Source organism: Girardinichthys multiradiatus, chromosome Y, assembly GCF_021462225.1.
Source record: "Girardinichthys multiradiatus isolate DD_20200921_A chromosome Y, DD_fGirMul_XY1, whole genome shotgun sequence".
Classification (NCBI taxonomy): domain Eukaryota; kingdom Metazoa; phylum Chordata; class Actinopteri; order Cyprinodontiformes; family Goodeidae; genus Girardinichthys; species Girardinichthys multiradiatus.
The window spans coordinates 15,613,610-15,640,148 of record NC_061818.1 but is presented as its reverse complement, the minus strand read 5'-3'; the positions used below and the strand labels follow the sequence as shown (position 1 = coordinate 15,640,148).

The 26,539-nt window shown below is 39.0% G+C and overlaps 1 pseudogene; it reads left to right on the top strand.

Moving 5' to 3' along the window:
* Positions 1–157: 157 nt before the first annotated feature.
* On the top strand, positions 158–26,053 carry LOC124864898 (annotated as a pseudogene).
* The last annotated feature ends 486 nt before the right edge of the window (positions 26,054–26,539 follow it).

The following is a 26,539-nucleotide window of genomic DNA, read 5'->3' as shown; positions in this document are numbered from 1 at the left end:
TATCAATTCTGCCCAATTTGAGACAGAGTGAGTCGTAAATCGTAGCTTTGGACTCCAATATTTTAAAGAGCGGTTATCACGTGACAAACCGTGGCGAACCACGCGCTCGCGGACTGGCGGCGCCGCGTATCCGCGGTCACGTGACAGCTCTGGTGCGCGTGCAGCGGGGAGGTTTGCAGCTGGTTGTAGTGGGGCTGCTGGGAATCGAAACTTATCGAAGACCGTGGAATACGATTTCCTCAGTCACGAAGGCTCGTCCTTCCTGCCATAGCTCGACTTCGTAGCAACTGTACGTCTGTTCCATCTTTATACTACGACTATGACACGCATTTAAACTTTGCTTCGGTTCAGTGAACTGGCTAACTTTATCAGGTAGGTGTGTCTTGCTGAAGTTGGGCCTCCATAACATTTATGCTTGTAGTTGGTGTAAGAAAGTAACAAGACATAATAAATATGTAGTGTACCCCGCACTGGTTAGCTTCAGCTGTTGTTACTGTGCAGGTCTGCGCTGCAGTGAAGCGCCATGGACTCAGCCCGAGAGAAACGAAAGGAGGAGATAAGCAATGCTCTGGCTTTTATGCAGTGAGTTGTTTTAATGGCAGGCCAAGGGTGCCTTGGCAGAAAGTGAAACTGGCCTTGATTTACATTCTTCTCGGATAGGAAATCTCATCGCTTCTGTCTGAGTTGTTTGTCTTGTGTTTTAGGTCTCCTTTGGCTTATCCGGATCCTGCAGCCTACCAGGTAGTAGCTGTGACCAGTTTGTTTGTTGTGTTTATCTGCAGCTGTTTGGTCATATGCTTGCTGAAGTTACACCAGATGACCTTTCACTACTGTCTGTGTGGAAAATGAACGACTCAACATGATTTTCATCTCTGCACTCTGTCCTACAAACGTGTTATGAACCATTAGGAGGTCATCACATGTACGGATTTTATGGTGATAGACCAGCACTGATCAGCACTTATTTATAAAGTGGCAGAAAGGTAATGCATGGTTTTCAAAAAAAAAAAAAAAATCAAATGCAACAAATTGCCTTCAGAAGTTACCTAATTAGTGAATAGGGTCCACCTATGTCATTTTATCCTAATAGTAATGCAGCTGTTCTGTGAAGGTCTTCGAGCTTTCTAGTGAACAGTGAATGTGGGGACACAACAAACATGTGGAAGAAGGCCTGGTCAGATAAGACCAAAGTTGAGCTTACTTGTTTTCCTATCCTGAATACACTATCCCCCAAGGGGAATCATGGTGTGTGAGATCTCTGCTGGCTGGTTCTGGCACTTCATTGTTCTCAGCTGCAACTCATCCAGCTAATGAGCTCATGGCTTTTTAAGACAGCTGCTGACACAGTCTGTTGCTGGAACATAGTCTCTGTTATGTGGACTTCTGTCAGCCTGCCTGATCACTTGTTGTCCTGCCTTCCTGTCGATCTGCCCATCTGTCTGCCTGCCTGTCGCCATATGGAACTCTTCTTCAGGAAATCTGCACTGTAAATATTTCCACCGCCAGAACACTCTCTCTCTGCTCGGATCCTTGGGGCTTCCTCATCCTCTGGCTTCTAACAACTCTAATCAAGTTCTACCTAAGTTGGAACAATAAAACCTCATTTCAATCTAATTCTGTGCATCGAATCTGTGTCATCTTCTGATTTGGTTATATTTCGACAACCTGAGTAAATTAATGATATGGTGTTGGCAGCTTCGTGCTGTGGGGATGTTTTTCCTCATCAGTGACCGGGAAACCGGTCAGAGTTGATGGGAACATGGATTGAGCTGAAGAGAAAACAGTGCTGGATGATGCACGCTAAACTTTTCAGAATTGTATTGGTGAAAAAGTTTTGGAACAATGTAATATTTTCCTTCCACTTCACAATCATGCACTGCTTTGTAGTGCAGGTAGTGCTTGCACCTCCTAACTAAAAAATCTGGGCTACAACACTGTTGATTGGGCTGATAATAGTTTGTGTGCTTTTCAAGCCTTTGCTTCATTACAGAAACACAAACACAACTAGGTCTTTTGCACTGCTGAAACAACATATTAAGCAACTGGCTTCCTAAATTCTGAGTGTCATGGTTGTCAAGGAGGTGATGAAAAACAGCTGTAAATAGACCTTTTCTCAACTCCTTTGTTGCTACATTTGTGATAAAGTTGCAGGTTCTAAACAATGATTAGATTAATCCCTGTTGTTTTTTTCTGTAAAATATAAAAAGCTACTAAATAAATGAATGAAGAATATTAACCAGCACATATCCAAACAACATAGCTATGTTCTGTCAGTCAGTAAAAGGGCTTTGTGTACATATTTTCCCCATCTTTCTTTCCCTCTCCCTCAGGACTTTTTGACCCGGTTGGTGTGCAACCTGCTTGAAGAGGGCAACGCCTTCTTTCGAGACCAACAGTGGGAGGAGGCTGTCAGAGAATTCACTGAGGCCTTAAATGTCTCAAGCTATGCTGAAGCAGATAAGATCCACATCCCACAAGCTTTGCTAGAGAGCCTGTACGTCAACCGGGCCGCTGCCTACCACAATATGGTGAGATTCATGTTTTCTGCTGCACGCTTCTGACGATTGAAGAAAGCGATTTGTGAACAGAGCTTCAGACAATTGCACATTAACGTTGGCATCCAGCTGTGGAGCAAAATGAAAGGGGATGGGTGTGTAGTTATGCGTGGAGTCATCTTCCAACCTGTCTAAACATGCCAGTATTCAATTACATTTTTAGAATATTGAAATAAAGCACAACCATGGCAGAAATTATATTCAACAGTAGAAATGATTAGTGAAATTAGACTCTGCTGTTATTATGATGACTGCTAACAAAAAGCTCAGTTTGCTGATCCAGTGCAGTGAAATGTTGCAAACATCTGTGGCTTCTGGACGATAGTTCTTAATCACCTGTGATGTCTTAAAGAGCAAATATGTTCATATTTTGGAGCCAGAGCACCTGACAGTTTTAAGAATTAAATTAATGTCAGTCAAGAATTTTATTACGGTCAGCATATCTATTGTTTAAAAGCAGATAATTATTCTTAAAGTGTATTTTTATAACCTAAAAATTGCAGTTTGCACCACAACCTATAAAACAGATATGCACCTTCATGTATGCATGATGATGTGCCATTTGGAACCAGAGGGAGATAGATAATTGTACTATAGTTGTGGAGAATTTTGCAAGTATATATATATACATCAGTACCTTACTTGTTGATGCCTCTTTGGCAGCAACTATAGTCCTCAGGTATTCTTGAATATGATGCCATAAGCTTGGCACACCTATCTATGGCCAGTTTCACCCATTCCTCTTGATAGAAATTCTCAAGCTCTGTCAGGTTGGATGGGAACCTTTGCTGCACAGCCATTTTCAGATCTATGGAGAGATATGAAAATGGCTTTCTTAGAGTTGTCCTGAAGCCTCTGCGTTGATGTCTTTCCTGTGTAATTGGAGTCATCCTGCTGAAAGATAAACCACCACCCCAGCACTTAGAGCCGGTTCTCATCCAGTATTGTTCATTCGTACATTGCTTCCTTTATCTTTACCTCTAGGATGACTAGTCTTCTAATTCCTGCTGCTGGAAAACATCCCCACCACTGATGGTGGTCAGAGGGCTCGGTGACGACTGTGTTTGGCAGCCTCACTCCTGTCAGTTTGCCCTTGGGCAGCTGTTGCTACATTGTAGCTCACCTCTGTCGGTGTGTGGATGACTGAAAGTAGTGGGAAGCATTTTGGGGTCTCTGGGGACTAGAGTGCTATACAAGTGTAAGCCATGCTGCCAGCACCATTTTTCCCTGTAGTAATGTTATTGACCACGTAATGAGCGGTACCTTGTTTCCTCCAAACATGATGCCTGGCTCTAATGCGAAAAAGTTAAGTATATGTCTCATCACAGAGTTTTATTATGCCTTGTCTGAGATTCTTTAAGTGCCTTTTAGGAAATTCGCGGCAGGCTGCCATGTGGCTTTTACTAAGGAGTTGCTTCTGTCTGGTTACTATACCATACAGGCCGGATCGGTGGATTGCTGCAGAGATGGTTGTTTTTGTGGAAAGTTCCCCTCTCTCCAAAGAGCAGTGCTAGAGCTCTGGCAGTTTGTTTTGCCACCGTTCTCTTCCCCCCGATCGCTCAATTTAGACAGCCGACCAGCTATAGGAAGAGTCCTGCTGGTTCCAAACTTCCTTCATTTACAGATGATGGAGACCACTGATCTTATTGGCACTCTGAAAGCAGCAGAAATCTTTCTGTACCCTTTCCCAGATTTGTGCCTTAATAAAATGCAGTTTTGGAGGTCTATAGACTGTTCCTTTAACTAAATGCGTGGTGTTTGTGCTCTGACATCCTCTGTTACCTGTGCGACCTTTCATAGAGAGGTGTGTGCCTTTCCTAATCCTGTCTAGTCAGAATGTACCACAGGTGGATTCAGCTGAAGAAACATCTTAAGGCTATCAGTGGAAACGGGATGCACCTGAGCTCAGTTTTGAGCTGCGTGTTAAAGGCCCTGGATACATAATACAGGTCCTTCTCAAAATATTAGCATATTGTGATAAAGTTCATTATTTTCTATAATGTCATGATGAAAATTTAACATTCATATATTTTAGATTCATTGCTCACTAACTGAAATATTTCAGGTCTTTTATTGTCTTAATACGGATGATTTTGGCATACAGCTCATGAAAACCCAAAATTCCTATCTCACAAAATTAGCATATTTCATCCGACCAGTAAAAGAAAAGTGTTTTTAATACAAAAAACGTCAACCTTCAAATAATCATGTACAGTTATGCACTCAATACTTGGTCGGGAATCCTTTGGCAGAAATGACTGCTTCAATGCGGCGTGGCATGGAGGCAATCAGCCTGTGGCACTGCTGAGGTCTTATGGAGGCCCAGGATACTTCGATAGCGGCCTTTAGCTCATCCAGAGTGTTGGGTCTTGAGTCTCTCAACGTTCTCTTCACAATATCCCACAGATTCTCTATGGGGTTCAGGTCAGGAGAGTTGGCAGGCCAATTGAGCACAGTGATACCATGGTCAGTAAACCATTTACCAGTGGTTTTGGCACTGTGAGCAGGTGCCAGGTCGTGCTGAAAAATGAAATCTTCATCTCCATAAAGCTTTTCAGCAGATGGAAGCATGAAGTGCTCCAAAATCTCCTGATAGCTAGCTGCATTGACCCTGCCCTTGATAAAACACAGTGGACCAACACCAGCAGCTGACACGGCACCCCAGACCATCACTGACTGTGGGTACTTGACACTGGACTTCTGGCATTTTGGCATTTCCTTCTCCCCAGTCTTCCTCCAGACTCTGGCACCTTGATTTCCAAATGACATGCAGAATTTGCTTTCATCCGAAAAAAGTACTTTGGACCACTGAGCAACAGTCCAGTGCTGCTTCTCTGTAGCCCAAGTCAGGCGCTTCTGCCGCTGTTTCTGGTTCAAAAGTGGCTTGACCTGGGGAATGCGGCACCTGTAGCTCATTTCCTGCACACGCCTGTGCACGGTGGCTCTGGATGTTTCTACTCCAGACTCAGTCCACTGCTTCCGCAGGTCCTCCAAGGTCTGGAATCGGCCCTTCTCCACAATCTTCCTCAGGGTCCGGTCACCTCTTCTCGTTGTGCAGCGTTTTCTGCCACACTTTTTCCTTCCCACAGACTTCCCACTGAGGTGCCTTGATACAGCACTCTGGGAACAGCCTATTCGTTCAGAAATTTCTTTCTGTGTCTTACCCTCTTGCTTGAGGGTGTCAATAGTGGCCTTCTGGACAGCAGTCAGGTCGGCAGTCTTACCCATGATTGGGGTTTTGAGTGATGAACCAGGCTGGGAGTTTTAAAGGCCTCAGGAATCTTTTGCAGGTGTTTAGAGTTAACTCGTTGATTCAGATGATTAGGTTCATAGCTCGTTTAGAGACCCTTTTAATGATATGCTAATTTTGTGAGATAGGAATTTTGGGTTTTCATGAGCTGTTTGCCAAAATCATCCGTATTAAGACAATAAAAGACCTGAAATATTTCAGTTAGTGTGCAATGAATCTAAAATATATGAATGTTACATTTTCATCATGACATTATGGAAAATAATGAACTTTATCACAATATGCTAATATTTTGAGAAGGACCTGTATACATATAATTTCTTAGGTTTTTTATTTTTAGTATTTTGGCAAAAAAAAACTCATGTTGTCATTTTGGGTAGAGTTTTATGAGACAAAATGAATGTAATCCTTTTTGAAAAAAGGCTATAACTTAACAAAATGTGGAAAAAGTGAAGCGATGTGAATACTTTGTTAGTTTATTATATCTCTAATGAAAGGATAGAGGGAGCGTAATGTGACTTCTTAGGGCAAAGCAACATGTGAGAAAAGAAGTGCTGCACATTAATAGATGCCTGTGTCTTTAACACACATTGGAGGCACCGAGACAGAGAAGACCGCTGGACTTCGACTTTTGCCGGTTTTATCAGAAGCTTTGTATCCTCCTGGATAAATCACCATATAAGCCCCACATAAGAGCCGGAGACTTTGCTGTTCCTACTTTTGTCTTGGGTAACCATTGTGTTCTGCACCGATTGCCAAGTCCGGTGTTCTGTAGGTTAAAACATTCATCTTTTGGCCTGATTTGACCATCTGGTTCAGGGCTAATGTAGAGGTACAAAGTGTCATCACCCAGCTGATCCCAGCCTTGACTGGAAATATGATACTTTGAAAGTCAAGCCATTTTTTAAAATTTGGATATAACAAAATGAAAAAATTGTTATGTCTCAACTGTGTTTCAGATTTATCAGTTTAGTACACTTTCCATAAGATGTAAGAGCAGACGGGGCAGTCCACAGTTATTCTTGATGTGTTTAATCTCGGATGTTCTTCCTCCCTCCTCCTTAAAAGCAGCACCAGTCTGATGAATGTCCCTTAGGGAATGTGGACATCACTAAATCATTTGGATGCGTTTGATCAGCATTACAAGGTCATTGAACTTCAGCTTGCATACGAAGAAAACACTACTCAACAGCTCCACCTAGCTGAAAACCATTTGTTTACAAACTAGTAATTAATTGTTACTTTTATGCTTTACAATTAAAAAAATCTCTTCTCACTTTCTCTTTCTTTAACAAGTTGAAGTACGATGAAGCTGAATATGAGCACAATAAATACCACCTAAAGTTGAATCACAGCATTGCCATTCCAGTTTTTGGCCAAGCCATACTAGAGCCCCGTCACATTGTTATTATAAATCCTATCTTGTGTTTGTAGTGAATTTGGATAAGTAAAGAACAATCCGTTTTCTTGTTAAAGCGTTATGAAATGATATTTGAGTTGCTTGAATGCTCCTAAAGTGGAAGAAACTAATGAAAGCATTTTCATACATTTTTTTTGACTGCGCTGTAGAGTTTAACAGACCTCCTGTCTACTGTTACACTAGGCTTTAAATTTTCCTTTTTGATAGTTTAGGTATAGTGCTTTGGGTTATGCTGGGGTATTTGTGTAGTTATAATGCTATATTTTCTCCATAGAAAGTACTCCTGGCCCAGTGTTTCTGTGTATAGTCATGTCTATTGCTGCCTGTGGTGATTTTAAGTTTTTTTCCCAAAGAAATTGTTTTGCTGATTACTGCTCATGCTGAACTTGGAGGATTTGTTTCTGTTAAAAATCAATGGTTCCCTTCCACTGTCACCAGATGCTTGCTCAGGATCTGGAATTGCTGCAGAAGGAACATCTAGATGTAGTTGGCTGGGCTCCTTTTCCCCATTTGGCATTAATGTTTTTGTTTGATGTAGACTGTGTTATTTGGACTAGGACTCTACCTGTATGATTTATTTGGTATCAAATTAGATTTGGTTGGAACCAAACCCGTTTTGTACCTTGTAGAGACACCACTTTAGCAACTGGAACTATATCAGTAAAATAAGCTGAAGAATGCTGCAGATTTGTCCCCATTGGGTCTTTATGCTTTCCTTTTTTCAAATACAGCCTGCTGGGTTTTATGGGAATTTGCACTTATTATACATTGACATGTATTATTAAAGTATATTCATGAGACACTTTTACAACAAATTCTATTTTTTATTTTAAATTGACCAAAAACTGTTACAATTTTCCTTTATGTGACAAAATCACATAAACATTTTTACGAATATTTTCTTAAGTTTAAAGTCGTCACTGATTGTATTTTACATTTTTACCTCTTTCTCTCTTCCAGGCCCCTCATAATAATGTAATTCGAAACGTTGGGAATCCTCCGGGTGTCAATTCAGCAGGTCAGAATTCTTTATTTTTATGTCTGATCTCTAGGTTGTGCAATATTAGCCAAAGTTTGATTTTATAAGAGAAATTTTCTTTTGCTTCACCACAGTCAGCTTACACAGCGTGCCAAAGTCCACCATCCCCTCCACACCGCCCAGCTCCAGTAGCTGCCTCTGCAGTCCCTCACCAGGTGGAAGCTGTGGAGGACTCAGAGGTGATGGAAGATTACCTAGACAGCCTGCTTGACAGCTTTCCTACCGGGCAAGTGCCATCTGAGGTATAATGTGCTGTTTTTTATTTTATTTTGAAGATAAGTAAGACTAAAGTGTATGTAGAAATAGAAATTATTACTATTTTTAATCTGTTGAGCCCTGAGGGTTTTTAGAGCCATGCCTGCCTGAAATTGCATAAGTATTCGATACACTGCCTGTTAGGTATTATTTAGTCAACTCAGAGGTAAGAACGATACAGTCAGAGTTACTTGCAGCAAGGGTAGCCCACTTTGCAGTGAAACTACAAAGTTTTGACACCCTATCTCTTTATTTATATGCACAGTTCAACAGACAGTTCAGGGTGTATGTGTGTGAGACGGAAAGGAGGCTGGTTCACACAGAGATAACAATGATCTCACACAGACAGGGAGGAAGGCATAGTGCAGGTGCCTTGCAACACAAAGTTTTTACATGAGTGATAACAAGTTTTTGCACCCATCCAACAGTCCCTCCTTTTATCACAAGTAAAAACATTTAATATAAAAACGAGTAAGAAAAATACTTTGTATGAGCGAAAACCCACGGACGGTAAACAGATTATATTTTGTGGGAAATACTCATACGGTCCCGCCGCCCTCGGCAACCATTAAAAGTTAAATGTTGATTAATACTTGAAATCATAAAAATAAAAGAATAATACTTGAAATCATAAAAATAAAAGAATAATACTTGAAATCATAAAAATAAAAGAATAATGCTTAATGAAATCATAAAAATAAAAGAATAATACTTGAAATCATAAAAATAAAAGAATAATACTTAATGAAATCATAAAAATAAAAGAATAATACTTAATGAAATCATAAAAATAAAAGAATAATACTTGAAATCATAAAATAAAAGAATAATACTTAATGAAATAATAAAAATAAAAGAATAATACTTGAAATCATAAAAATAAAAGAATAATACTTGAAATCATAAAAATAAAAGAATAATACTTGAAATCATAAAAATAAAAGAATAATACTTAATGAAATCATAAAAATAAAAGAATAATACTTGAAATCATAAAAATAAAAGAATAATACTTAATTAATGAAAACAGTGAAACATAATAAAAGAATTAAAAAATCTGCCCTGTTTATGTCATCATTGTACTTTTTCTCATTTCACTTAAGCAACAACTTCTTTCGATTTTCTGCTGTAAGGTCATTTTATGAAATACAATGTATGAGTACACTCAGGCTTTCGATGTGATTTATTTACAACATGTCATCATAATCGTCCCCTTCATTTACGTGCATTTCTACCTGGTTCAGTGTTGCATATGCCACCATGAACAATACCAGAAATTCTGTAGGAATGGATGTGCGTCATGTTCTTCCGTCAGTGTTCTGAGATGGGTCCCGTCTGATGTCCATCTCTTCTGGTTCGGTATCACCTCCTGTGGATCCTGCTTTAGATAGAGAAAGAGTCCTGCTACCAGAATTAAGCTCAGGCTTATCAGTCCTGTCCACATGTTACAGAGAGCCATTTTATAATTGGGCGCAGATCAGCTGTTTTCTTCACCGGTTTGAGACGCTGGGCCCTATGGGTCCTCCAACTCCTTTGAACCCGGACTTCCTTCTGCTACCCCGTCGGTTGATCTGGCTCCTGTAACGGCAAAACTGGCTTACAGTGGCTTTTATGGATCCAGGAAGGCCTCTCTGCTATTTTCAGAGCTGTGGGCGTTGTCAGGAGTACTTGAAACGGCCCTTTCCACCGAGGAGTGCTCCAATCCTTCCAGTGGAGTGTCTTAATCAGGACCAGGTCTCCAGGCCTCAGGTTGTTCTGTGGGATAGGAGCAGAGATTATCGGCAGACCACTGGACATTTGTTCTTCTTTTGTCTGCAACATTTTATTCATCCACTCAGCTAATGAAGTTTCTTGTTGTGCTTTCTCTATTTCATTCATGTCAGAGGGCAGAGAAAACGCTCTGCCATGTACTATTTCTTTGAGAATACAAATTCACATCAGCAACTTGGTGTCACGTGATCTCAGGCTCAGAATATAGTGGGTGGAGCCATACAATGATGTACAGTAGGTGGCAAATGGAGTAAGACCAGTTTGATTTGGAGTTATTCTCATCCATAATTAACCAGGGATAGGCATTCGGGCCATGGCCTCCCTGTTTCTTCCATTGTTTTCCTTAATCTTTAACTGAAACCCTAATGCATTAGAACTTAGTTCTATTAATTTATTTACAAAATGAGTTCCATTATCTGACCTTATAATCTGTGGGATACCATATGTGGGGAAGAAATGTGTCACTAGGTTCATCTATTACAACTAGGCAATATTTCTTCCCCCGTGTTTGCAACAAATTATGCATGATCTGCAAAAATGATTTGCATAGTCAGAAATATTTATAGTGTAGCATTAATGCTTTACCAGATGTGACATATTCCCCCCTTGACACGTGGGTCTTCCCAATGTGTCACTGTAGCCACTGTGTTGTATAAATGTTTTGGGAGGATTGGTTTATCTTCTATCTGATAGATGTCATCTTTTTTCTGTGCTCCTCTCTATAGCCAGGCCTTTATTTCTGTCTTGGGTGCTGACTGTTGGGCGTCTTTCAGCTCGTCTGTGTCTATAAATAGCAGATCTGACATTTTCTCTTTAATAGGTTGAAATGAGTTAGTTCTGTCCCTGATGATGTTTTAAAACCTCTATTTTGCCAAATCTTAGCATGGTGATGTACTGATCCGAAAACGTATTGGCTGTCTGTGTATATAGTAAGTATTTGTCCCTCATGTAATTCACATGCTCTTACGACAGCATATAATTCTGCTGTTTGGGCTGAGCATGTATTGGGTAGAGATTTAGCTTCTATTATCCTATCGATGGTTGTTACTGCATAACCAACTCTATTCTTTCCATATTCATCTTTAGATGCTGAGCCATCTACAAACACAACACATGAATCTGGTATAAGGGTTTGAGAAATGTCTCTTCTGGGTTTGGTGTCTTCTTCAACTTTTGCTTTATAAGAATGTGGTTTTCCATCTTCTGCAGTAGGTATTAGAGTACTTGGATTTAAAGGGCACATCTTTTTAGAGTTATGTTTGGCTGTGATAATAATAGTGATGTCAGTGTGATATGCCTTGCATGTAGCGTCAGGTGCTTCTCTTAATATTCCTGACTTCAACATATCTTGTATTACTGGCTTAGTACCTTCTTCAGCTTCTGGCTTTAAGGGGTATTGGCGGACTAATGGCCTTTTTTCAGATATTAGTTTAACCTTGTATGGTGGGAACCCCTTTATAAGTCCTACATCAGTTGATGATTGGGACCACAGTTCAGGTGGGACAGCAGCTAGGGCAGGATGCATGTTGCTCTCTTTGCTCTCAGCTAAGCCCTGTATTTGTCCCTCTGCCTCATCTAAATGTATCCTTGGATGGACTTTGACTGTCCACGCCAGAATGAGCTTCCAGATTCCTGTATTAGGATCTACTTTTGACAGTGTCAGTGCTGTTCCTGCAGAGGTTTAAAGCCTCTGTTTTTCCAAATTCTTATTATTCTTTTTTATCATATTTTATAAAGTAAGTCCTTATTACATTTAAAAATGAGATCAATATTTTTGGTATTTGCTATTATTATAAATAATGCTTGGTTTAGTTCTTATTAAAAATAAAAAATAAAAACTCAGTCACTGATTAACACAAAAAATGAAGGGCATATTATATCTTATAATCTTAGTTTATCTTACCCAGTTTTATAGATACAACATACAGTTTCAGTCAGCTTTGTATTTAATTCAAGTAACTAAAGTTTGTTTCAATTAACTCAAGTTTTCTCTATTTCAGTCCAGTCCAGTAATTCTGTTAAGGTTCATTTCATCTTATGTTAAGTTTGAGTCTAATTCAATCATTTTGAACCTAACTGGAAAAAGTCTAAACATCTGTTAAAATCTTTCTGTTTTACCATAGAGAACTGACCTAATATTATTATGGTAATGTTGAGGACTCTAATTTTTACATAACATGAAAGACATTTATTTCACAAAAACAGAAAGTCAAATACAGACATTTGGCCACATGAAAGTTTAAATAACCTGTTTGTAAAAGAATTATGAAAAATTGAAGACGGGTCTATGAACTTTCTTATGGTTATCAGTATTTTCAATACAGGTAGAACCTTTGCTATCTTTATATGATTTTTCGAAAAAGATTCTGGAAACCTTATTAAGATATAAATTTGGCAAAGATCATCAGAACATCAGACCTTTATTAGCGCTTTTAAGGTCCCTCAAAGATGCATTACAATGAAATCAGTCATTCCCATTCACACACATTCACACACTACTTACTTATTTCTCTGTCAGAGTCATTTTATTTGCAAAGATTTGAACATAATTTGACTTCTATTATTCTTAAAATGCACATTGTTTCCTCATAACCCCTTTTGTTTCCACAAGGTCTGTTTTGAACGCTTCAATTCTTTTTTTTTTATTCACCAAGAATCAATAAGGTGGTCTTAGTGGATCCACCTTAAAGGTGTTATCTGTTGGGTGTCATGTTATCATTGTCAGGTCAGTGAGGTTCATAAGTCAGTCAGAACCTTGGTCATTTGGTCTGTGCACATAATGTTTCATAGATTCAGCCTATGATTAGTCAGCAAAACTTCCACCTATAGGAGAAAAAATGATTGTTAATGAATGAGCTGCATTTCCTAGGAACACTGTCTTCCTCCTGGATGAGCATCACCTGTTGAAAAACTTTCATCATTGTTTGTTTCACATATTCACTCAGATCTTTATATTATACCAGTAGGTGAAGTTGTTAGTATCTCATGTAGACTGATATATACTGTTGCATTTGGAGAGGATCTCAGATTAAATAAACATAGTTAGAGCTTCAATCCAGGTTCATTTTGTGTCTGCAGACTTTAGCCAATTTTTCTTTTCTTTCTTTTTATACATAAAGAGCAAGATTCAAAACATTTTCAAAAGGCAGATTGTGGCAGAATGTAAACAAAACTGCTTATTGATTGACAAAATAACATTCAAGCACACAATCACCATATTAAAAGGCTCTACTTCTAGAGAATCACTAAACTTTTGGGGTCCGGTTTTGGCCCGCGGACCTTGAGTTTGACACATGCAGGGTAGAGTTACAATCTTTATCAGACCTTTCAGCAGAGACAGACTTCTGCTGTTTGCAGAAGTTTTATCTTTGTTTTCAGGCAGCTGCATCTCTTTGTCAAGGTCGTTTCACAGAGCTGAAATTTAACTTCTCTCAAAGAGGAAAAATCAAGAATGCACACAATCTGAGCCAAATATGGAATTATTTCCCTGTAAAATGAATCTTTTGCATTTTATCATGATATTGTTGGTAGTATAACACCATAGAATGATTTTTAAAGCATCTGTTTCTCACTAATGCTTGCCTACAAAATCTTTTACTCTCAGATTACTTTAACAACATTCTGTTCTCTCTTCTCTAGTCATTGTTCACTGGGTTGTCCAGTTGGATAGTTTCCATGTTGTCCACATTGTCACCTCCTCTTTTAACTTATTTTACCACGTCCTCTAAAACCACCTCTTAGTCTTTATAATTTGGGGCTACCTTGGTATTCTAACCTGGGATGGGTGGCAGTCCGCCCCCCTTTATTTGTTTTCAGTTAAGCTGAAAGTTTTTTTCTGTGCTTTTCTTAAGGCCTCAGTATTATGGCTATGTCAGTTAAAAGCTGCTCTTATTGTTGTTTTTTTTTATTCATCTTTTTGTTTTAATCTGTTTATCAACTGTGAGCACTCAGGGACTGAAAAGTCCCCTTTGAAATTATAACCTGGCAATGTTTTTTATTGTCTCTTGAATCTTTTGAATGCATAATCTCCAGTTTAAGATCCCCGTGTAGTTTTAGGATTTCAGTGATAATTAAGTTACCTGAAAATCCGTATTTTTATGCCATCGTGTACATATTTCTGTTAAATCAGAGCTTTTTCTCTGTTCTTTCCCCATTGTTCTTTGTTATTTTTCTCTTTTTAGTTTTCATTATTTCTAATTTTAGATCCCCTTGTAATTTTAAGACATCCTTTGTATCTAATTTGCCCAAAAACCCATGTTTTTTATTTTTTATTCCATCTATGACAGATCATACCTGCTCCTTTTACATAGTTCTCCATAAACTTTACCTCCCCTTCTAAGTCAATTAGTTTACTTTGTTTCTTCCCCATTATGTTTTATGTTAGTTTAATTATAGTATAAATGTCCCAGATAAAAGGTCACTGGCATGAGACTTTAAGGAGAGGACATTAACACGGCCTTCTACTGCGACTAATTCGCAGCGGTGTTAATTTTCTGGAATGAAATCCGACCTGAATCTCCAAAGTCACCAGTACGTAGTTTTAATCTGGGCAAAAGAAAACACAGGACTAGCAGAATCCTGCTGATTCTATTAAAATGCTTAGTCCTCCATACACACACAACACAGTCACACAGTTAGTTTCAGGTACCTTGTAATTTTTCTAAGTTAACTGGGTGTTATTTTATGAGCTCAATTTACTCCGTTCTTTTTACTTTTATAGTGCTTATTCTATTCCCTCGCAGGGGAATAATCCTCAGTCGTTTTCTTTAATCCCCTTCACGGCGGGATTGTACCAAATTTGTCACTATTCCTTTCACGGTGGAATAAAAGCATCCTAATGCAGCGTCCTTACCGGCGACGCACTACCAACGACTGTTAAGTACTTTTCCTATGAACTGTATTTTAAAACTGTCTCACCTCGGAGTTGACTTCTTGGTGACTCTCTGGACCCTGTGAGAGTCACCCCGCGCCGAGGAAGGCAATAACCCACTGGCCAGGTGTGAATTCACACACACCGGGACTTTCAGCCACTCCGGCTAAAGGAGGCTGTGCAGCGGTGCTTCGCTCGACGTCAGGCTTCCCCCACGGATCCCAGAGTCACTGTTAAAGCAAAGAGAAATAAGGTTATTGAATTAATCCGGCTACGAAGGACCAATAAATGTTAGGTATTATTTAGTCAACTCAGAGGTAAGAACGATACAGTCAGAGTTACTTGCAGCAAGGGTAGCCCACTTTGCAGTGAAACTACAAAGTTTTTGACACCCTATCTCTTTATTTATATACACAGTTCAACAGACAGTTCAGACAGGGTGTTTGTGTGTGAGAAAGAAAGGAGGCTGGTTCACACAGAGATAACAATGATCTCACACACACAGGGAGGAAGGCATAGTGCAGGTGCCTTGCAACCCAAGGTTTTTACATGAGTGATAACAAGTTTTTGCACCCATCCAACACATTCATATATTTTAGATTCATTGCCACTCAAAGGTTGGTTAATATTTGCTTGCTGGCTTTGACACTAGTAGGTTTTCTTTTTTTGGCCCCTGGATCATGGTTGTTTCTGGGGGTTTTTACCTCTTGAGCTGATGGAACAGATCCCAAAAAAAAATATATTGTTTATGCTTTATTGGGTTTTAAAGCTGTGCAGAATCCAAAAGAAGTTCAAGTTGGAAAAATATATATAAGCAAAAGGGAATAGTAAAGCAGAAATGTTTCTTTTATCAGTGGCAGACATTTTAAATCACCCACACAAGGTTTTAAGTGTTTAGAGCGTTAGAAAGCGAATACCAATTAAAGGTAGGCTACATAGTGGAAAACAAACCCTATGAGATGTGTTGAACACAAAATCATCATTTAAAATCTGCTGTCATTACAAAGTCCATGATGGTATATATTTTAACAAGGTTCCCAGAGCGTTTGAGAGAGGAACAGACCCACAGAATTACAGATTTGTTACTGTTAGCGGTTTTTACTATTAGGTGTCACTATTTCTTATGTACTGGACCATTAAATCTTAAACCACCTATGATTTGCAACCCATAAGAGTATGTCACATAGCTGTGATGTGCAATGATTATATGAGTGCTGTACACAGAACAGAGGGTGGATTTAAAGAGCCTTGTGCATGCGAGGATGACCTGAATGTTTAAAATAACATTGTGGATGTTTTAGGTTTTTAGTTGACTTTGTAAAGTGCTTTGAGACGACATTGAATTGAATTTGCTGTGTGTAATTTGTGCTCTGTCATCACTCCTCAGGTTTCTCAGAGTCTGACAGTGTTGCAACATCAGTAACCAGATCTCCAAAAAACCACTACAAAGTAAGCATGATTTAATGGCTGGGCTACTGTTTTATTTTCTGTTGGTTTTTTTTACGTTAATAGGAATCATTTTCACATATAGGTGAAAGACAGCCGTGATGGGACTACACCTGTACATAACCCCCTGTCCTCAACCCATGAGTTCCTGCAGGCTTGCTCCCTCTGTTTTCCTCGTGGAGGTCTGTTAGACTTTTTACTATGCTCTTCATCTAAGAAATCAGCTTTTTTCACCTTACTGTTTACTTCAGATTACAGGTACAGGTACATTTTTAATATGTTGTTGTATTTCCACTCCTAGGTGCTAGTGCTTACAGTTTTGTTCATAAGCCAGATCTCGCCCATAATTGTAAGTGAGATATTTTGTTATGTAGACTGAAGGCTGGCTCTCCAGAGTGGACGAGAGTGAGACGGATTCCTGTCTGCACATCGTTGTCTGGACCTTTTGTTCTCTGTCGAGGTAGGAGAACGTCTACAGGCAAAGAGATGGTATTCAAACACTGTTCATGATTGCTACATGTTTTGTTCTTTACTTCTTACCAAATGTTACTGTTCCTACATTTATCTTCTTTATCTGTTGAATTTTGTCTGCTGTTCAATCACTAATAAACAATAAAAGCTATGGGAGATAAATGTTAAAGATTAGAGCTTAGTTTGTTTGTTCAGATATGAAATCTTTTAGCCTTTTATGCTTGTTTCAGTTTCTTTATATTTATGTGAATGCAGTTTAGATAAGCATTATATATTCTTAAAGATGACGTCCACTTCATGGCCATTTGTATCTGGAAAAACATTTGTCGTTTACTAACTTGTTTAACTAGGTGTGAAAAAATATTTCTCCTTTAAAGATTTCTTCTGTTTTTGCTTTTTTGTCACACTTAAATGTTTCAGATCCTCAAACAAGTTTTATTATCATAGAAAAATAACCTGCATAAATACTGAATGAAGTTTTCAAATGAAGACTCCAAGCCAACCCGGTGTTTAGGCCTATCACAAGCAGCAAAAAAACAATTAATTGCATGATTTCAAATAATCGCCTGACAAATTAAAATGAGCTTGATCATTTCTTTAGCAGGTACTTGCCAGGCGCATGGTCTCATTACGTACCTGAGAGTGTAGCATGAGAGCCCTGTGAGGGCTCATTTGAGATATTTATAATGTCTTCCAGTTGCAGTGTTCAATAATATTTAGAAATTAATCTTTAAGAGGGTGTAGCTACTTGCATTATTATGCCATTATTATTAAATTAGTGGAAAATGGTCTCGAAGCAACAACATTATCATTTATCGCTATAAAGTCTAGGACAATTTATCGTCCAGGAAAATTTGTCATTATGACAGGCAAAGTGGTGGTACGTGAAAAAGGAATTTCCCCCTGAACCCAACAGCTCATTGTGCCAGCCTCAGCAGTAACAGCTGCCAACCAGCATTGCTGGTTTTATACGACTGCTGAGGAATTTTTGCCTACTCTTCTTTGCAGAACTGGTTTAATTCAGTGACATTTTCAACCATAAACATTTTCTTTAGGGTCGTGCCACAGCATCTCATTTGCATTTTTAGTCTAGACATCGACTAGGTCTTTACAAAACCCAACTTTCTTTTTTCATGTGCTATTCAGAGGTGGACTTCATTTTGCTGCTGCATAACCAAGTACGCTTTAGCTTGAGATCACAAACTGATGGCAGGACATTCTTTGTCAGGATATTAAGCTGCAGTTGTTTCAGGCTCTTTGATAGACTGGTTGCTCCTTGGAAGGTTCACCATTGTTCCATGTTTTCTCCATTGTAGGGTAGTGGCTCCCAATGCCAATGAGTTTGTTTCTCATCTGTTCTTGAGTTGCTTCAGATCATGTTTGTTTTGGTTTCTTTTATTCAAAATGTCAGGCAGAAATCAGGTCTGAATGTGGCAAGGAAAATTTAACCAAAACAGATGTTGTTAATCAATGATTTAGGAAGGGGGCGATACATTTTTTGATTGGTCTGCATAGCTTTTTGTCCTTGAATAAATAAAATAATGACTTGAAATCTTTTTGTTTATAATGAGATTACGTTTGCTTTCGATATTCTTTGGTCTAAATCAGTTGCAGTGTAACTGAGCAAATATTCTGTAACTGAATGCTGTGATTGTATTTTTTTCTCATTTTCAGAGCTGCTGATGTTTGGAGATTTGGGTGTTTGCAAGTACGGAGAAAAATGCACATTTGCTTTCAACCAGCTGGAGATCGACGTTTGGACAGAGGAAAGAAAGAGGAGGCTTGACAGGAACTCCCTGTTTGGAGCATGTACTGTACAGCTGGACCCTGTGAGCAGCATCATCAGTCTTCTGCAGGAACACAAGGGCATGTTCATCTTCCTCTGCCAGGTTAGTGCACGCTGTTATATCTGTGACACTTCAGAACTCAAGACAACGTTTTTATTACTCATGTATGCAGGGTTGAAATGTCATTTTAAAGTGTTTGTTATTGCTCTGTAGGGATGCTATGACGGCAAACCTAGAATCATCAGTAAGCGCTCCTGTGTCAATGAAACAATCTGCTCCAACTTGGATGCCCCTCACAACTTTGATGCTAATAAGTGAGTCTGAGACAGTCCCAAACCCTAAAATCTTCTTTCATTCCAGGTTCACACAACCTCTAACTCCTGCCCTCTTTTCCATGTCAGGTGTTTGGCCTTTGTGGTGAGAACCCACAACATTAATTACAGTAAAGTGCGTCCTCTCAGCGTCTTGTGCCACCTGGATTTGTGCAGGCAAGCCATCCGATCTGGCTGCCAACAGGAGGACAGCTGTGTGTGTGCCCACTCTATCATAGAGCTGAAAACCTGGAGGGTGCAGCGCCATACAGGTTGAGTCCTATCACAGTCACAATAAACAGAATCACTAATTAAATTATACCTCAAAGGCTGTATGATCCAGGAATCTGATTATTGATGTATAAGGGGAGCAACCTGCTTGTAAACAGCTGTTAGCAGCATATCCAGCTAGTAAATATTTGATGGCTATACAGTGACAGAGGGACCAGTAAATAGGTTTTATTTAAAAGTGTGTTTATCTACAGGTATCACTCCAGATGAGATTGTGAGAGTGTCAATGAGATATAATGACAAGCAGGAGCAAAACTTGAGAAAGGAGAAAGACAGAAGGGTAAGGAGGTTTTTTTTTATGACAGTACAGTTCTCTCTGTTTAGAGTGTTTATTTATTCCAAATGAGCTGCGTCTGGTTTTATCTTATTTTCATTCAGTAGAGAAAGTATTCACTCCCTAAATAATTTTTTCTGTTTTAAGATTTTTTTTTTTGTCACACTTTTTCAGATCATCAAATAAATGTCTATATCACACAGAGATAACCTGAGTAAAAACAAGGAGCAGTATTAAAATTATTTCATTTATCAAGAAAAAAAAGCTGTCCAAACTAATCAGGCACTTTGTGTAGAAGTAATCACCCTCTAAATCTGTTAATTGTCTATTAAAGCAACAACTGGCATTGAGTCTTTCAGATTGCTTCTTTGCAGAATTGTTTTAATTCAGCCACATTGGAGGGTTTTTGAGCCTAGATGGACCGTTTAATGGCACAACACAGCACCCTTTACCAATTAATCACAGTATTGTCAATTTGTGTTTGAATGTTATGCTGTGTTTGAGTTGTCTTGGAAGTTGCAGATCGACATCTCATACTTGTTCTAGTTGCATTTCAGAAAGCCAGTGATATTAGGTCATAGTTGTTTAACTATTAGTTAGTTTTCTTTTCATTTTATGCACTTAATGGTGCATAAAACACAATAAGACACAAATGCCACGGTGCAAATAAAGTTCTCTGCTGCGAATTTCACTACATTAATATTGAATTCACAACTGTTCATTGACGTTCTATGTTTAGGTTTTCAGACTTTACTCAGGTTTAATGTCTTGGATCCTAAACTTCTGACTTTTGAGTAACAACTGAACACATTTATTTTAGAAAATAACATAAGCCTCTATTAATGTTCCTGTTTCCAGCTGTCTTCTGGTGGAAGGGGAAACAAATCAAAAGGAGGAAGCAGTGCTGTGACGTGTCTTAACATGAAGATTAAGTTTGCATGTGCACACTGCTGGCGGGATCGCCTTATCATTGAACCGGACAAAGCCTTCAAATACTGTACAGCTAAAGCCAGACACATGTGAGGAAACATGATGTCCTGAGTCCCTGTTCAAGACCACATAATATGTTCAGTAGATTGTTAATTAAACATAACTGATCTCTAAACATTCATTGTTGTCCAGGAAAGAGTTTTTGACAAACGTCCACCACACTATAGACAGTACCATATAAATTTTTGACAGTAGTTAACTCTCATAATAAATAATTTAATTAAAATGTATTAGTAGTACAGTATTCTCACTAGAGCAATCAACTTTACATTTTATTGTTTCTACAAGAGTTCAGTAAACCATTGCTGATTATTTTAAACGATTAAATACTGCTTCAGTTAAATAAAATGTCTTTAGGGACAGATCTGCTGTGTCCAGTGTCTAGATTTGATTCGGTGTGTTTTTGTCGTTTTGTCTCAGATGGACCAAAGAGAGACGAGTGCTGCTGGTCAGATCCTCTGAGCGGAGTAAATGGGTTCAAGTCCGACCGCTGCCACACACCAAGAACTTCTCTTTGCAATATGATGTAGGTGTGCTAATCCTTTTACTCTTGCACTCATCCCGGACAAGTCCCCAAATCTTTGTTGCAGTATGTTTGGAGTCGTTGTCATTGACTCGTTTGGGCCCAACTCTAACTTTCTGTCCGACGACCTTAAATGCTGCTTATCGATTTTGTGAAGTCCACCAGTTCCTCCTGCAGCAAAACAAATTCATTAGATGATGCTGCCATCTCTGTACTTTACAATTGGGGTGGTGCTCTCAGGCTTGCAAGTTTTCTCTTTTTCCTGCATATGTAATTGCAGAGTCATTAGTTAGATACAGTGATGATGTTTTTAATGACGTGGAAAGGTATTATCATTCTCAACCTGTGACCTGCACTTACTTACCTACTGTCTTACAAAAGTATTCACGCCTCCATACTTCCGCATTTTGTATTTTTACAACTACAACTGGCAGAGTATTTTATGTGATGTGAAATTTTCTTTTAAAAAGAAAGACTTAAGCAGAGGTTGCGTTAGACTATTGTTGTCCGTCATTTTGACTGACAGGGTAAAAAAAAGCTAATCTATTTTTACCCGTTTTACCCATTAAACAGTCAATAACATTCATTTTTTATTGTTTATTTTAATTAATATTCAGTCTGAACAAGCTGAACAGAGACTCCACATCATCCAGATAAATACATTTAACGTTTTCTCTGCAGTGATAAAAAACAATGACTGTGGTCCCAGTAACTACACATAACCAATTAAATTAAATGATTGCATTTAAAATATGAACCGATCACCTGCTGCGACCTGAACACAGTCACGCAACTTCCTCCTGGTCTGCATGAACCTGAAGTGCACAGCCAGCCGTCTGCGTGTAAATCAAATGTCTGGAGTGGGATTGCTACAGAGGCTGTTGTCATGAGGATTGCACTTCGACGGACGACTTCTCGTGGCTGGTTTGATGTTGTCCTGGAGCCTGAATCGGCGCTCTGTCGCCACACTAGAGATGGAATTACAAGCGCCACTTCAGACAAAGTTTTGAAAACGGAACATTTCCGGAAAGCACTCTGCTTCAGCGCCCCTGCGGTAGCAAACAGCAAATTAATACGCTGACTTGCCGCCAAGTGGTCAGGGGTATGAATTGCAATCTGTCAAAATGACGGATGTCCGTCAGATTTTTCCGTCACCATTTCCAAAAAACGGTCAAAAACGGATAATCTGTTTATGCAACTCCTGGTCTTAAATGAGCTCAGGGAGATTTTCCCACCCGAGCTATGGGTCTTAACAGCACCTCTTGAGTTGGGCCTCTGGGCTGCCTCACTGATAAATACAAAAACACTCCACAGTTTTCAGATTTTTATTTCTAAAAAAATGTTAAAGGCCATGTATATTTCTTTCTGTTCACCATTATGCACCATTTTGTCCTGGTCTATCGCAGAACATTGAACCAAAGAACAAAGAACTTGGTGATTGTGACATGACAAAATCAGGAAAAGTCAAGGGGTATGAATACTTTTGCAACTTTACATATATTATTGACAACCTTTATTCTGTCAGATATGTGCACAGATTCTGGAGAAGAGGAAATGCAACTACATTGGAATCTGCACCTTTGCCCACAGCCTAGAGGAGAAGGAGATGTGGATGTACATGAAAAACAACGACTGTGAGTGATTAAAATCCCTTTGCACAAATTATCACAAGCAAATTACATACCTACTATCAACCAAAAATAAATTCAGATTCCCTTCTAAGACTTAAAATCGAGGATGAATACAGTAAAAATGAACATATTGCCATGACTGCTTTATGTATAGGTGAGCAACACCCAATTTAAGGAAATGGTATAAATGGATCTCTCTCTTCATTCGGCAGGGAAAGAAACCAAGAATCTGCTTCCCAGTCCTAATATTAGGGAGGGGAAAAAGGGGGAGCAGCAATCCCCAGTTTAAGATTTTTATGCCTCACAATTAATTCCCACGCTACACTGGTGCACTCACGATTACGAAGCCGAATGGAAGACAATAGAAATGCATTCATCCACAAATTTCCACTTACAGGCTCCACAGATAAAGGCTTAGCAGACCAACTGGAAGGGTCAAATGCTTGGAGAAATCACACACTAAAAATATGGCAGAAAGTTATTAAGACCTGTAAGATTGACAATATGCTAAAAATATTAGGATGGTGTGCTTATGACACAGACTTTCAGCCTAGCAGGAATTATTACAACATTTTAATTGTGGACAAACACACTATACAGTTTCCAGAGCCTACAATCCAGACAGACCTTTTCAGGTTCCTTCGGATGATGCTTATTAGTAAGAATCGTAAGGTTTCAACTTTTACACCAGTTGAAAGAGAATCTTTTTAAAATTATAAGGCTGGCATACACTTCATCTGTAAGCAAAGCTGTCTCCAGGATGTGCTGTTTAAGGCCAAAACTGAAAACACGTTGCACATAAAAGAAAAATGGGAGCGTAGATGTATCTAAAGGGGACTGGGAGAATATACAGTCATATTCAATAAATTAGAATATGTGTTCCGATGAGGATTGTTTGTCTGATTGAGGGTCATTTTTGAAAATAACAATCTTTAAGCACGTGTAAAACATGCCTTTCAAAATACCCACATTTCTGTATGAAATAGGTTTTTTTTTTTTTATTGGTCTGATGTAATATACTAATCTTAAATGTCATGTTTTCACTTGTGGTAAGCTGAAATACTCATAATTAACAGAAATAAAGGCTTGAAAACATCGGTTTGTGTGCAGTTAATGTGTTTGACTTAGTGAGCTAAGTTACTGAAATAAATGAACTCTTCAACAATGTTCAAATTTACTGAATGGGTCTGTATGTTGCTCTCAGTGATCCTCCACTCAACAGGGACTGTTGTTGGAAAAATGTTATTAGATATTTCCAGAGTCCCTATTGGGTCAAATATAGGGATGTGAACCCAGGGTTCTGGAGGCATGTGGTTCAATAGAAGCAAAATATTGTCATATACTTTGACAGTCCGAACAACGCCCCAAGTTAAATAGATGCTGGGTTCATGTGAGTAGTGAGTTAAATGCAGTGTTTAAAACTCAAATAACATGTGAGTTAGTAAATGAATGCTTGGGTAAGGTAACAATGATGGGGAAAAAAAAAAGGAGATTTTTTAAACTGCTTCAGGCCCTTATAGCAGCTAGTTAGAAAACAATTATAAGATGGTTGTAGAACCCAACCCCTACAACTAGAAGAATGGATCTAAGTTTTTATGGAAATCTTTAAAATGGAAAAGATGACCTACTCTTTAAAAATCCTAAATGATAGATTCTACAAAATCACATTTATATCCCTCACTCCAGGAGATTTTGTATGATTCCTCCAGGTGTGTCCCATTTATTTAAATTTCTTTTTTTTTTCTATCATGATAGATTCACCTCAACTGTAAGCGCGTTGGTTCATGTGCAACCACATAAAACCTGGGAAAGGACTCAAGAGTACAGTTTTTGAGACATATTTTTTAGCATGCAAGCCCCTTCTAGTGTTAGAAGATCGTGGTGTTAAGTAGAGGTTGATTGACATTTTAGATGCTTTTTATTTAGAAATAATGCTGTTAATTGCAGTGCAGCAGATTTGCTAAACATCCTCATAGTTAGAGGATAATTGTGTTTGTGTTTGCAGTGCATGACATGCAGCAAGTATACGACATGTGGCTGACTTTAGCTCCTCAGAACCGCCAAACAGATGGAGCCATGTTCAGTCAGCCTAACCCTGAGGAAAAATTCATCGCCATGCCAACCGACAATGCTGAGCCACTGGTGGGTTAAGGATTTGTTTATTTCTATATTAGCGTTGAAATAGAAAAGGAGCTTTTCAACATGAATCCTCTCTGTGTTTTAGAATGGCTTCCACTGCCGTCTGTGCGGTAAACACAGCAACAGTGAGCAGCAGTGGCAGCAGCACATTTCTTCTGAGAAGCACAAAGACCGAGTGTTCAGCTGTGAGGGAGAGGACGAGGTTCTGACGTGGAGCTACCGCTTCCCTGGAACATGTTTTAAAATCTGCCCCAAGTAAGCTCTGGATCTGGTTACTTTGTGCTTTCTGTTGCATCAACTCCTAGGATTTTTCTTGTCCTTTTTTTGCTGGTCCATAACATAACAATTCTGTATTATTGGTCTTATATAATGTTCTAGTTTTCAGAGAAGCACTCTTTGATGGTATGCCAGTTCATTAAGATACAGCAGTATATGATTTAAGCCAACATGGTGATCAAAAATGATGACTAATTGAGCATAATGCTTGTGACACCAGAATCGACAGCAGCTGTCCTGATGGTGTAAGCTGCGACTACGCTCATGGTAAAGAGGAGCTCCAGGAGTGGATCGAAAGACGAGTTTTTCTCCGACAAAAGTTGGCCAAAGCCAGGGAAGACATGCTCATCATGCCTGACGAGCTTGACTTTGGGAAGTATAACTTTCTGCTTCAGGAGTGTGAATAATGGGACTTTGTGACCCACTTTTGGAGCCAGCTAGTTATCAGTGTGATTGTTTCATGCCTTGTTGAACTGAAACCAAAGGGACAGTAATCAGGATTTCCAGATAGCCAAATATACCACAGACATATTCGCCTTACCAAAAGTAAGCAATCACCATATATTTGAATTAATCAGTGTTTTATTGTCTGGAATCCCATTTACTGCTCTTCTTCGCATTATATTAACATGTTGTGAAGAAAAATGTCCGTTGAATGTAATGTATAAACAATGCAAGAACACTGTGAAATATGTAGCTGCCCTAAAAGAATCAGAATCCATTGTCGAAGATTTTTAAAGGTTCTTATTCAACCTACATTTGGTATGTTTTTTTCCTGCTCTGCTTGGATTTTTTCCACAGAACCCATTGTTCCATCAGCATAGACTGAAGTTTGTCAGTCAAGTCATTATTCCATGGTGGGTCACGGGGGAGCTGGTGCCCATCTCCAGCAGTCAATGGGCGAGAGGCAGGGTTCACCCTGGACAAGTCGCCAGTCCATCGCAGGGCAACACACAAACAACCATGCACACACTCATTCATACACCTGAGGGCAATTTATAGTGACCAATTAACCTAACAGGCATGTCTTTGGACTGTGGGAGGAAGCCGGAATACCCGGTAAGAACCCAGGAATGCACAGGGAGAACATGCAAACTCCATGCAGAAAGACCCTAGACCGGGAATCAAACCCAGGACCTTCTTTCTGCAAGGCAACTGCACCACCGTGAGTTATGAAACAGATTTGGTCATTTTTATATCATTCTCACAATACATTAATTGTCAACGAAACCTGTTGTCAA